Source organism: Pogoniulus pusillus, chromosome 16 (assembly GCF_015220805.1).
Source record: "Pogoniulus pusillus isolate bPogPus1 chromosome 16, bPogPus1.pri, whole genome shotgun sequence".
Lineage (NCBI taxonomy): Eukaryota > Metazoa > Chordata > Aves > Piciformes > Lybiidae > Pogoniulus > Pogoniulus pusillus.
The window spans coordinates 14,793,073-14,806,491 of NC_087279.1; the positions used below are offsets into that span (position 1 = coordinate 14,793,073).

The window sequence follows — 13,419 nt, forward strand, 5'->3', positions numbered from 1 at the left end:
TGAATACACATGTTTTTGTAAACAGAAGTTTCCCCAACCTATAATCCATATCCTATTCCCATTTATTAGTAATAATACTTTGGTTATGAGAAAGAGGTCTGATGTGGTGAAAATTATAGTTGGGACACAGGTAGAGATTTGCCAGAAATGGAGAAACCCAGAAATCTACTCCTGGCCTTTTGAGCAACCAGCAGGATTCTTTTCAATTGTCTGATGTGGTGTAGCAACAGCATTATTGTGACTGCTTAAATTAACTTGTGCCTTGCTGTAACAAGATATGTTTCCCATTGCAAGTAAGAGGACAGCCCAATGAACCAATACCCTATGCCTGCTGGCTGGTAAAGGCAGTTTGGTGTTTGTTTTTCCAGCACTTTGATGCAGCAATTACTGCCATCTGCTTTAAAGGAGGAGTATGTGCAAGAGTCACATCTTCTACAGGAGAACACTATGTTAACTGAACTCCAGCAAAAAGGAAACCATTTTGAATTTTGTTTAAACTATTTTAAATACAGCATTTGGATTCCACTGTATTGTGTATTGAGTCCAGGAAGACATGTCTGGGTTTTAAAAAACGTTCCTAAGACCACAGCAGACAATTTCTATACATTATCTTTGTTAGGTTTATTTTCCTTATGCTCTTGGGTGTGAAGGTGTTAAACCCGCGTCACTTCCAGTGAAATGATGTGTGCTTTGTCCATACTAATGTGAGTCTCCAGATTGGCAAAACAGCTAAGCTCTTGCAAATCTGGGCATTGCAGACTCCTCTTTATTTTGGTTCAGGTGTTGTTAAAGGTCTTCCCTGTTAATTGGCACCTAAAGAAACCCCAGTACTGCATCACGGAGAAAGATCTTAGCCCTTCCTAGCTATGTAGGTTATGTGTCAGAATGATGTGAAAACAAAGATGGCAGGACAAGAATAAATCCTTGAACACCTCATGCTTTTTATTCTACAAAGGCCTTCCTTGTATACTGGCAGCTCAGTACCCTCTCAACTTTGGCTCTGTCGGCAAAGAGGATGGCCCTGAACCCTCCCTCTACCTACATTTCAAAAGAGAAGTATAACCCAGTGGATCAGCCAAATCAATCTTGGGGAAGATTTACACAATAAAAAGCTGGCCATATTTTCCTGAAGAGGTTGGTGTTTGAGTTACTTAAGACATCTTATTGCTTAGGTAGAATAAGGAAAGAGTAATACCAGTTAGAGTCTAATAAAACTAACCCTTGCCTATCCCATAGCATAAGGAGACACCATGAGGTTTAAAAAGCTATCTGTCCTGGGCAGTTAGGTATTGCTTGGTGGTATCTCTTCAAGGTGAGAACAACAATTTGTAACTCCAGAAATAAGGAAAGAGGCAGGCAGTTGTGATTTTGAATCACTCGCTTTGTGGGGAAGAGCCCAGTTCTCTTTTCAATGGCTTGTTTTGCCTTACTTAGATACATCTGTTGCTTGTTTATACACTGCATAATTAATCTATGAAATGCATTGTTGGAAGTTATCCTTGGGCCAAAAGATTAGTAGGATTCATATATAATCTGGAGACATACTTACCTCATGGGGCCAAAAATAATTTAAAAGCGATATAAACTTTCACTCTTAAGGGCTTTAATCAGGCACTAATGACACAAGTTATGGAGAAAAACTTTGCCCTGTGGGCAAGATTTTTTTCCATAATTATTATTTATGGGAATTTTTACACCTTCCTCTGACACCTCTAGAAGAGGCCAGTGTATGAGATGTAATAGTGGACTAGATGAACTGGAACATACTTCATTCCAGGTGGAAATTTACTGTGGGGAAGGGATAGCTGGGCAGACTTACTGTCTGCTAGTTGGAGTAAGGTGCAAACTGGTGAGGTGTGTGCTGTGGCCAGGTAATATCATTAGGGCTGCCTCTCTGACCACCGTCTGATTTTAGATCAGAACTCTGTTCATTCCCACACCACTCTTCTGGTTTGGACTGGAAAATTCTCTGCACATTCATATCCAGATCTTTGGTGGTAAACTACAGACAACTTTTAGGGTAGTGTCTTAATCTACAGGGTTTTTACTCAGTTGTTTTCTTTTACCCACTGAAGTAATGCAAGACTTTCAGTGCATGAGATAGAAGAGTCAGCAGTTTGTTGTGATATTGTAGCTCTAACGTAACTTAGGTAGCAGTTGATTTGGCTTGTACTCCTTTCCCCATAAAGAAATGAGCAGAAACATATGAAGATGAGGAAAGGTTACTTGAAAAATGCTCAAGCGCAGCACTAGAGTATGCTTCAGTAGGTAGAAAATTTATTAGAAGGGATGCAAGGCTGTAGAATAAAGAGAGGTGCAGAGAATAGAGATGCTGGGCTTCTGTACCTTAATTGCAAGTTAGATGAAGTTGCAGTAAGGGGCAGATTATGTGTCAGAAGAGTATTTGTGTCATCAGAAATAGCCATGGGGGGGCACAGATTCAATTTTCAATTGTTTCCTGTCTAATGACAACCACCTGTCATCCATGCTGAGCATCCACAGATAAAATGTGTCTTGTTGGAATAGTAATATTAAATGGAGTTTATTAATGAATTCCTTTTTGGTGTTATTTGAAATAGAAAAATATATATTGCTTGATGCAAAGCTAATAGAAATAGAAGGAATAAAAACAGGAGCCAGAAAAATATGTGTAGAGGGACATTTTCTTACATTTTTACATTTCAGATGCTTTTTGTCTGCTCTTAAACATGTCAAAGTTGAGGTCACTCACTATCATTCCTGGTAGCTTATTTGTTCTGTTCCAAAGACAAAGTTCTTCTCTGTATTTTCTCCTAGTACTTTTGCTTTCTTATTGTTTTATTTAGTCAATATTCCTGTTCATTGTCATAGCTCACTCTGGGCTCAAACTTAATATAAATTTCATGTGCATTCTGCATGGTTGACTTATTGGACTAGCTCTCTTAAGAACTGGAAGAAGGAATTTTCTTGAACACCTTCCTGTAAATGGGTTTTGAAATGTTCTCAGTGTATGAAAAAAAACAAATCTGAAGTGCAGTAAATGTTTCTTGAACTGCTACTCATCAATTGTGAAACAAAATAGAGCTCAGGTTTCGTTAACTCCATTTGTGCTTTTAAGTTGTAGTAAAATAAAGCTCATTGTTAAATATTAGAGATTCCTTAATTTAAGAGTTCTCCTCTTCTTTAAGGATTCTTTTCCTCTTTGCCCTAGTAGTCACTTGAACACAAGAATTTACAGAAGCAGGGATGACACTTGCTGCAGTAAAAAGTCAGATAATTAAACATCTACAATTCTTGAAACACTTTTGAAATAGGCATGGGATTTTTTTTTTCTTTACTAATTGAAACAAGATACTAAGTAGTCTGGCATTGAAATTATGCAGCCATGAAAAAGAGAGTTCTTTGTGGGTTTAAATGTCAGCACAAGTATTCTATTGGATCAGGGTGGGTGTGTTGAGTAGTTTTGGATTCAGGCTTTAATGTTGTATTTCCCTTTGATGGAGTTTCTCTACAAGAGGAAAGATTGAAGTCTGTAAGTTGTGAAAGAATCTTGTCTTGCAGCTCGTGAAGTATGATTTACCATCTGCCAACTACATCATAACAAGCTTGATGTCAGACTATAACCCTCTTCAATTCTGGTATGTGGCAGCTGTAACTAGTAGCTCTCTAAATTGATAGATGAGTAAGACCTGGAATGCCACTAATTGTTGCTTAAGAGATCCTTTCACAGGTGGCAGAAGAATATTGAAAAACTTCCAGTGAGTCCAATGAATGGAAATGAGACAGATAACTTAGTTGCTGCTGATATTCTTCATTTCAATAGCAAACTCATTTTACACAGCAGTACATAGATTGTTTCTTCATTCTCTCAGGATTTCTGTGTTGTTTCTACTGCTTCAACTGCTACAGCAGCAGGCATCAGAGTCTCTGTCTATGACAGCATTTTAGAGATCACATGGCATACTGTTTTCCATATTTCCCCCCCTCCTATTTTTTAGCTGTCAGCAGATTTTAAACACCAAATATGACAGAGGAAGTCAGGTATTTAGACAGACTTCTCATCTCTCAACCTTAGCTAGCTGTACTAACTCAGAATCATAGAATCAACCAGGTTGGAAGAGACCTCCAAGATCATCCAGTCCAACCTAGCACCCAGCCCTAGCCAGTCAACTAGACCATGGCACTAAGTGCCTCATCCAGTCCCCTCTTGAACATCTCCAGGGACAGTGACTCCACCACCTCCCTGGGCAGCCCATTCCAATGGCAAATCACTCTCTCTGTCAAGAACTTCCTCCTAATATCCAGCCTGTACTTCCCCTGGCACAACTTGAGACTGTGTCCCCTTGTTCTGTTGCTGGTTGCCTGGGAGAAGAGACCAACCCCCAGCTGGCTACAACCTCCCTTCAGGTAGTCGTAGACAGCAGCTGTCTGTTTTCAGGCATGATAAATCGTTGGGAAATGTAGCTGGTATAAAGGATTATAGTGTTTTTTTGTTCAGAATTTGTAAGATAGGCTGCTGAGTGCTTGGTTGGTTTGGTTTGTTGGTTTTTGTTTTTTTCTTTAAAAAAAAGAAAAACCCTTTCAGAGGGCATTTTATTAATGAGAATAGCAATACTGGAAAATCTGGTATATATTAGCAAAGAACAGTAACAATGTATCCAAATGGAACTGGTTGGATAATTAAATTCCTTTAATAGGTACTGCAATTTAAACCTCTTGATCCCTCTGACGTAAGCATAACTCTTAAAAGTCATGGAACTTGATTCTGAAAGTGTAATGTGGGGGAGAAATTTTGGGATGATGATTAAGGATTTCAGATACGCTGGGAGAAAATTAATGCAGGAGTAAAACAATGTTCCTTTAAATAATAAATAACTCCCCAAATGAACAACAACAACAAAAAAAAAAACAAATCAACTGCACCTATGAAAGAGAAAAAGAAGCTTTAATAAAACCTACTTTATATAGGTGTGCAATTTTTATACCAGCAGTAATGAAGCAGCTCAAACAGGGTAACCTAATATCAAGGACAGTAAAGGTTAAAATCTTTAAGGAATATCGTATTTTCAGGATTTTTACACACTTTTATGCCTGTTGATCATTATCTTATCTGTTTAGTCTGTGTATTCTCTATGTCTGGTTTGGTTTCCTACCTTCATGTTGACAGTCACAGAAGGTCCTTGTTCTCTGGCTTCTTTTCTGGTTAATTAGAATATGCTTTTTTCAATATTAATTAAAATTAATAAGGCATCTGCAGTGTATAATGTTTGCCTTTTTTCTTTCACTTGGTAAAAAGGAAAGCATTTACTGATATTTAATAAGACTGTTAGGAGGACCATACCAAATGCTGTCTGCTAAGGGAGAGAAAAAATGTTTTAGTAATATTGGCATAAATGGTGAAGACAGTCATAATAGTGAGCTATGCCTAGTTTCTGTTTGTACTAACCAAAGTGATTTGCAAGCTTTTAGCTTTGTTATATATTTTACTGTCCTGAAGATGCTGAAGGATCAATTTTTTGGGTACAACACATGCATCAGTTGGGAGGATAACAAATTGGTCACAACAGCTGGAATGCCCATGAACAAGCACAAAGAGGAAAAAATACTGTATAAAAGTACAATATTAACCCTAAAGTTCAGACAAAAAGATGAGATCAATATTTAAATGTTGTCTCCAATGTTCATAGCTGGTTACTACTTCATCTGTTCAAGGCAAGGTTGGACGTGGCACTTGGTGCCATGGTCTAGCCTTGAGCTCTGTGGTAAAGGGTTGGACTTGATGATCTGTGAGGTCTCTTCCAACCCTGATGATACTGTGATACTGTGAATGATGCTGAAGTGTGCAAGTAGTATCTATTATCATATACCACAGCCCCTTTCTGTCTAAAGGCACTTCTATTTTAATACATTTTAAAAAGGCTATGATCTCAAAAGTTTCCAAACTAGCTGAGCCCCTTCTGTTAATGTAGAATGTGAAGTACCCTTCCTCCCATGTAACAAATAGAGAAATGGAGAACAAGGTTGCTCAACAGATAAACAGCAGAGCAAGGAGCAGATCCTAAGCCTTGTAAGTCCAGATCAGTGCTTTGGCCACTGGATCACCCCATCTTCATAAGGAAATGTTTTCTAATGGAGGTTTCATAGAAATCCAGGTGCCATGGGATAATGTCCTTATGCAAGAGGACTTGAAAATATGTCTTATATTGCCATTTAATAAAAGAGATTATTTTATATCTGTAAGACCAGTTAACACTTTTAAAGCAATGGCAATGCTGATGTTTCCTGTTTTTCAGAGGTTAGGATGGGCTGAACAGTGGAGGGTTTCCCATGGTAAAAGTACTGCTGTAAATGTTTCTTCTGGTAATGTAATTAGGAAGCATTGGCTCCAGCTAATGTAACTTAAACAAAACATGTTGTCCTCCACAAACTTGTTAAACAGGCATAGCCTTGTCTAAAAAGAAAACAGGGGCATATAATGTTTCCATGGAAACTCAGTTAAAATGCTGGTTTGTGGATGTGATCATAATCAGTACCACAATCTAATCTGATTGAATTAAATGCAAAAGAGCCTTAGTTTTGAAGTCAGCACAGTATAAAATATCTCTACCCATGCAGAAGTCGCAGTCTTCTATCCTTATAGGTGTGTTCTAACTTTATGTAAAAGCAGAGAGCAGAGAAGAGAATTTTATCTGGAACCCTTATCTTTTTTTTTCTATGATCTTTTGTACCATAATACAAAAATCAAGACCATAATTTTAAATAAATCCATTTAAATGCACTTTATTGAACTTAGTTATAGTTCACTGCACCTGTAATGAGTGTGTTTTGTTGCCTTTTTTTTAGTGAAAGGGAGAAAGGCTTCTGCTTAGAGTGGGACATATCCTCTCTGTGCCTTATAATCTTATCATCTCTGTTAGACATGATGAGATTTATTAATTCTGAAAAAGAATCAAGCATCCTTTTTTTGTAACACAGCAGTCAAATGCAGGGTTGATTCAACTGATCTCATTAGAAAATTAAGTTGCTTCCCAAAAAAGTGTTAGAGCAACATTTCCAAGAGAACCTTAGTTATTTGAGAGTGCCTATATTTTGGAAAGTGATATTTCAAAGTTATTCTTCTACCTAGAAATAAATTAGAGACCTCAGAATAATGACCTAATATTCACTGATTGCTGTGTGAATTAAGTTTTTTCTGGAAATCCCATCAGTATCAGTCTTACCTTTGGTATATGCCTTAACAGCTATAAAAATCTGGCTTTTGGAAGGCTTTCTTTGTAAGTCAGTGATAGGTTTGTCTATATATGACAGCATAATTTCTGAAACTTCTTGCCAAATGTGCTTTATTGAGCAGAGATTTGAGGACTTTTTGCATTCTCCAGAGCTCCATTCTGGAAGGTGCTAAGTATTCTTATCATATGCTGGACATGCCTTAACTCTCACAGATTTCAGTGAGCACTAACAGTGCTCAACACCTTCCAGACAGAAGCCCCAGCTGAATTTCCACCATCTTGCAACTTAGTAGAAATGGAAGCTATTTAGTATGGCAAATCCTTAGTTTAATGCAATAGCAAAGATGGTTACCTTTCAGCAAACCTTCCTGATTTGTTTCAAAGCTATTCCATTAAACAGGATTACAGCTGGTATGCATGATATTGATTTCCCTCAAAAAAAAAAATCAATTAATACTTCTAAAATATGTTTTACTGCTGTATTAACAGCTAAATCCTACTAATCATTAGGATATAAATTGCAATATGCTACTTGTTGAAGCATCTGGATAATGGTTTATGTGATGCAAGTATAGCACGTTTATACTTCTATTGTGGAAGTCATGTCAGCACTTACACTGGTTCCAGAAGGTAATAACTCTCCCAAAGAAGTTCACTTATGATTGCAACTTGGCACAGATCTCAGGCAATGATGACATTTTATTAAGAAACTTTAAAAATCTGTCAGTGCCTTTTAATTTTATCAGTCTCAAGGTTTTTTGGAAAAAAAACAAACAACCCAAACTTCCTTCTTTGTTGCTTTCTTGGAATATGCACTCAAGATAGTTATTAATTATGTATTTGGGCATAAATTAGTCAATAGCTTGTTATTTGTGTTTTGTGTCATTGAGGAGGTAATTTCAACTTTGTCTGATGAAGCAAATAGGCTCTTGGCTAATATTTGGCAACTGGAAGACCTCTCTGAATTCATGATTGTTTGCAAGGTCAGACCTAAGCCAATATTTCTGCTGAAGAGTATGTAGGCTAATGTAGCAATTCTGAAGATGTTAATTTGTTATTTTTTTCCTGATGTGGCAAACAGAGAAGTAAAATGCCTGTCATTTTATTCCCTCAATGCTAATGCAATTGAATGCAATAAACTATTTTCCAGCTTTCACAGTTGAACTTCTTCAGGTTAGACAAAGCAAAAGATAAACTGTTTTCACCAATACAGTTTATTTCTAAGAAATATAAACAACATTTTATAGAGTGGCTTAGGTTAGACAGGACCTTAGAGATCATCTACTTCAACCTCCCCGCCATGGGCAGGGACAACTCTAACCTAGACTTGGCTGCTCAAGACCTTATTCAGCCTGGCCTTAAATACCCCCAGGGAGGAGGCAACCTCCCTGGGCAGCCTATTCCAGGGTCCTATCACCTTCATACCAAATAGCTTCTTCCTAATATCCAATCTGAACTTACTCTCCCTCAGCTTAACCTTGGAAAGGTTTCCGAATGGTGGCAATAAAATGCTCTCATGAAATAAAGTCAATATAGAATCATAGAATCAGCCAGGTTGGAAGAGACCTCCAAGACCATCCAGTCCAACCTAGCACCCAGCCCTAGCCAGTCAACTAGACCATGGCACTAAGTGCCTTATCCAGTCTTTTCCTGAACACCTCCAGGGATGGTGACTCCACCTCCCTGGGCAGCCTATTCCAATGCCAATCACTCTCTCTGTGAAGAACTTCCTCCTAACATCCAGCCTATATTTCCCCTGGCACAACTCAAGACTGTGTCCCCTTGTTCTGTTGGTGGTTGCCTGGCAGAAGAAACCAACCCCACCTGGCTACAGCCTCCCTTCACGCAGTTGTGGACAGCAACAAGGTCACCCTTGAGCCTCCTCCTCTCCAGGCTAAACCCCAGCTCCCTCAGCCTCAGAAAGCGAATAAATTTTCAAGTGCTATGTTTATATGTAATAAGCTGAGTGCATCCTGAAAGATGTCATTTCTTTTCTTTTACACATACAATTTTAGGAAAATGTGAAAAAGAAGAAAACTTATATTTCAGTACACTGGAAAATCTCTCAGTGTTATTAATCTAAGATTACTTTCCATTCCTGACATGCTTTAAATCTCTAGCTCAGGATATTCCAAGAACACTGGTTTATAGCTCAAATGCTAGCTCCTATTTTTTGTTGATCAAAGAGGCAGCTGTGTTCTTTTCTACACAGAGATTCAACAAAAATGCATTTTTGATCCAAAAATGCAAAAAACAGGCAACAGAGCTGCTTTTGCAACTAATACTGTTAATGGAAAAGTATAATGTCTGTGTATATTTTGCTATTGCTACCTTCTAAAATTTTTCAGTAAAGGACACCAACATAAATCAGGAGAGTTGCAAACCCACCAGCGCTATTTCCTTCGTATTTGCAACCACAGACTCTTATGGAGTTCTGAAGTCTATTTCAAACACATGGAAATGTGTGCACTCTTTTGGGCATATAGAGGTTTTTTTGTAGCTTTCTAAAACTATAGATTAGCACCATGTGCTTAAAAGATGATTAAATAAAGTAGTGAACTTAGAAAAATAAAACCTTGAAAACTGTACTGGAACATTACAGTAAATATTTGACTGATAAAACATCCAATAGGTATGGTGTTGAAAGAATGGAGAGTTGTCTTCATGATGAGGTATTCCCAATGTATTATTTGACTTCAAATAACATTACTGATATTTCTAGTAATTCAAAGTAATTTGTTAATCACAGTATAGCACACAAAGCTTGTAGAGAATGTAACTATTATTATAACTCAGTCAATAAGAGATCCAAGACTTCTTTCCAAATGATATTTGATAAAATGTTGGTGTTTTCTCACTCCATGTCCTAAGTCTGACTTGACTAATGAGATTTCATATGTTCACAGACCTTGTAGGCATGCAAGTACCCATGATGATAATGGGACAGAGCAGACACTTGGTAGTCAGTGTGTTCTGCAGGTGAGAGAAGTTGCATTCTGTAAGTCCCTCTCCTCTGTGCTAAGATCGGTAGTGTTAAAATCTTCATATATTGGCTTATAGGTCAGTGGTAGGATAGAAAGGATTGAATTGACATGGGGAGAAACTGATCAGAGATCTCATGTGTTCATGGATGATGTAACATTTATCTTTAACGTCTCATCCAAAGCATTCTGTGTAGCCATTTCCCTAGAACAGGTTTTCAGTTTAGATGGGATGAGCCTCTTTGGAAATCAGAGCAATAGAAACTTTGCCCATGTCTGAAATGAGCCCTTCTCACAGTGCTGAGATGTGGATGCAGACTTTTTTGATCAGCACAATTAGGTAGCAGCCAAGATCCAGTTTGAAAAGAAGAAAATAATATCAAGGTCTGAATGTGTTGTATTTTAGTTACAAGTGAAAGCAGAAAGCCTGATGGCTCCTAAGAGAATCTGGTCACAGTCTCCAAAAGTTCAGATACATATCCTAATTTCTGGATGTTTATCTGAAGTTCAAGCCTCTTAGGGTTCATTAATTGCAAACTTAAACTACTTGAAACCTTCTGGTTGAGATGTGAAAGGTATACTGGCTAAGCTACTTGAAACTAAGATCTCAGCTGTAAGAAGTAAAGCTTTTTCTGAGAACTTGAAAAAGTCATGGATCTTCCCATAAGATTTATAAATGTGCTTACAAACATATACTGTTCTTATTTTTCTTTTGGTCATGGGATGTACTTTAATATTGCCAAAAAATGAGTAAGAAAACCCTGTGAAAGTAAAAAATGGTTGGGGAGTTATTAAAATACCATCACTGCTTCATTATTTCAGTGTTACTGTGGTCAGATTTCAGTCTTCACATGCTTCCTGTACCATCAGACTTCAGAAATATTTGCCAGAGTAGTGGCCATGTGGGGGAATGATGGAAGAAACTGGAAAGTTCATAGGAACTCTTGACAAAAATTTTGCCACCTATTTTCTTTATGATGGCACTTGCCTTCTCCCTGCATGCTACTGAAGCATTCCTGAGGCTGTTTAAAAACACTACCCAACCCACTTTTGTTTTTTCTTTCTTTCTGAATTAGGTTTTTTTTGGCAATGGGAGGGATCAGGTGAGAGTAGGTGTTACGTATTTTCTAAAAGTCACTGGGAGGATGCTTCAGACACCAGACAGGGCTTAACCTTGCCCCGCCTCACCCTCCTCAAACTGTGCAATCTAAACCTCTAGTTTATACTATCAATATACTCCTTGTATTTCTCAGGAGCAAGGTATATATCTTTCCAGCAAAGTGCACTTACTGTGGTTTTGCATGCCAAGTAGTTAACTCCCTCCAGGCCTAAGGGAGGGGCTTTTCCCTTTTTTTTTTTGGCTTGAGTTTTTTGTTATTTTTCTGAAGTACAAATGGATTCCCAAGTAGCTCCCTTGAGCTGTGCTCCTAGTACACAAGGTTTATCACAGAGTAAATGAGTAGATTTCTGTGGGAGCCCTTTGTTAGAATTGGCAGCACACCAGCTACTATCTTGTAAAGTTTGAAATGCAGCATAACTGTCTGAATGATAATTTACAGATAACCTGCTTTCCTCCAAGCTCCTCAGTGAAGCCTCCTGAAAAGGTAATGGACTTTCAGTCAACAGCATCTATATATATTTTTTTTCACTCAATTTATATCCTTTTTGTGCTTCCTCCTGATCCTGCTGCTACTTCATTAGTCCTCTAGAAGGAAGATATGTGTCAGGGAGTCAAAGGGAGTCTGGTTTATGATGATGTTCACAGACTGCCCTCCACAGTTCAGTTTGTCAGGGGCTGGCTGCAAACCAAGCCCTTCAGCTGTCTCTGGTGGTTTGAGTTTGGATGAACTTCGGCCTCCCAGCAATCATCATCCTGCTCCCCTTACAGCCTGGCCTCACATCAAGTTCCCAGTGTCTCTTCCCTTTCTGCTTGAGCTTGGCCTCCAGGAAATACCAGTTGCCACTGCCTTCCCTATATCTTGGGAGTTTCCATCCAGGCAACTTCTTCCGCTACGAATTCTAAAAATCTTCACAAATTAAATAGCAGGTTTGAGGTCCATAATAAAGAAGGCAGAGCTTGAACTCCCCATTGTCTAAGAAGAATGCATTCATTTACATGCTACGTTGCAATAACTCTGGTGTGTTCCTAAAATCTTCTGACATATTATAAAACATGGAAACTGACTTCCAGAACAAATTGATAATTATATAGGACTTAAAAATATCTGTGCATGTGCAGTCACCTCACTTGTTTAATGATGAGAGAAAAAAGCCAAGATGCTAGGAATAAAGACAGGATTTTTGCCCGAATCTTCACTTAAATAATTAACTATTAAAATCAATCCCAAAACATCTCATTGTAGGGGACAGTTTGTGAATACCAATGGTATCTTAGCCAAATGCATAACTGATATTTTGCTGGGAGAGGGATGATAATGTGAGAAAACCAGAAAAGTGCACAACTACTCAATTGTTTGACACAGCTTTTTGTCAATTTCACTCTTTTCTGACAGACTGTTTATAATGGTGGATTTTGAAGATGGCTGCTAGCACAGTCTTTACTGAGGTTGCCCAACACTTCTAATTATAAACTTGTGCTTTCAGTGTATTACAAAATTCTCAGACTTAAACTGCTAGGATGCTTTTGTGTGTGTATGTGTGTTGGGTGCCTGATTCAGGTTCAAGCCTGGATAATAAACCTAATTTTTTTCATGTTGAAAGAAAATTCTGGGGATTTTCTGTTTGGAGAGAGGAACTGAAGTAAATTGGCTGGAGTGAGAAGATGAAGGTATGGCTAGAACGGAAAAGATCACTGAGAGCAAGAAGGAAACTGAATGAAGTGTGAAATTTGGAAGGGTGAAACTGCATTTTACTGTGCAGGTTAACTGAAGCTGGGATTAGAAGTGGTCTGGGAAGTGCACATTTCACAAATGCTCTGGTCATATTTTTTGCATATTCTGCTTGTGATGAAAGAATGAGTATCACTGGGAATACAGCTATGTTGGATGATACTGGGGAATAACTATAATACCTCCAATTTATTATTTAAGAGTTATTGGAATGAAGGTAAAAAAATGACTGTGTTCACTTTCTTTTTAAATACAACATGATACACATGTCTTATACATATTTTCAGGGTTGTCATCTTTAGTGGTGGGAGTCTTCCATTAATCTGTACTAGAGGTACCTTTTGGCAGTTGTGGTGTTTATTTCTCAGTATTATGTGTAAT

The 13,419-nt window shown here is 38.0% G+C and overlaps 1 protein-coding gene across 5 annotated transcripts in view; it reads left to right on the forward strand.

Annotated features, from left to right (window-relative positions):
• CACNA2D3 (calcium voltage-gated channel auxiliary subunit alpha2delta 3) overlaps nucleotides 1-13,419 on the forward strand; it is a 415,635-nt gene that overhangs the window by 353,713 nt on the left and 48,503 nt on the right. The gene's annotated exons all lie outside the window — the stretch shown is intronic.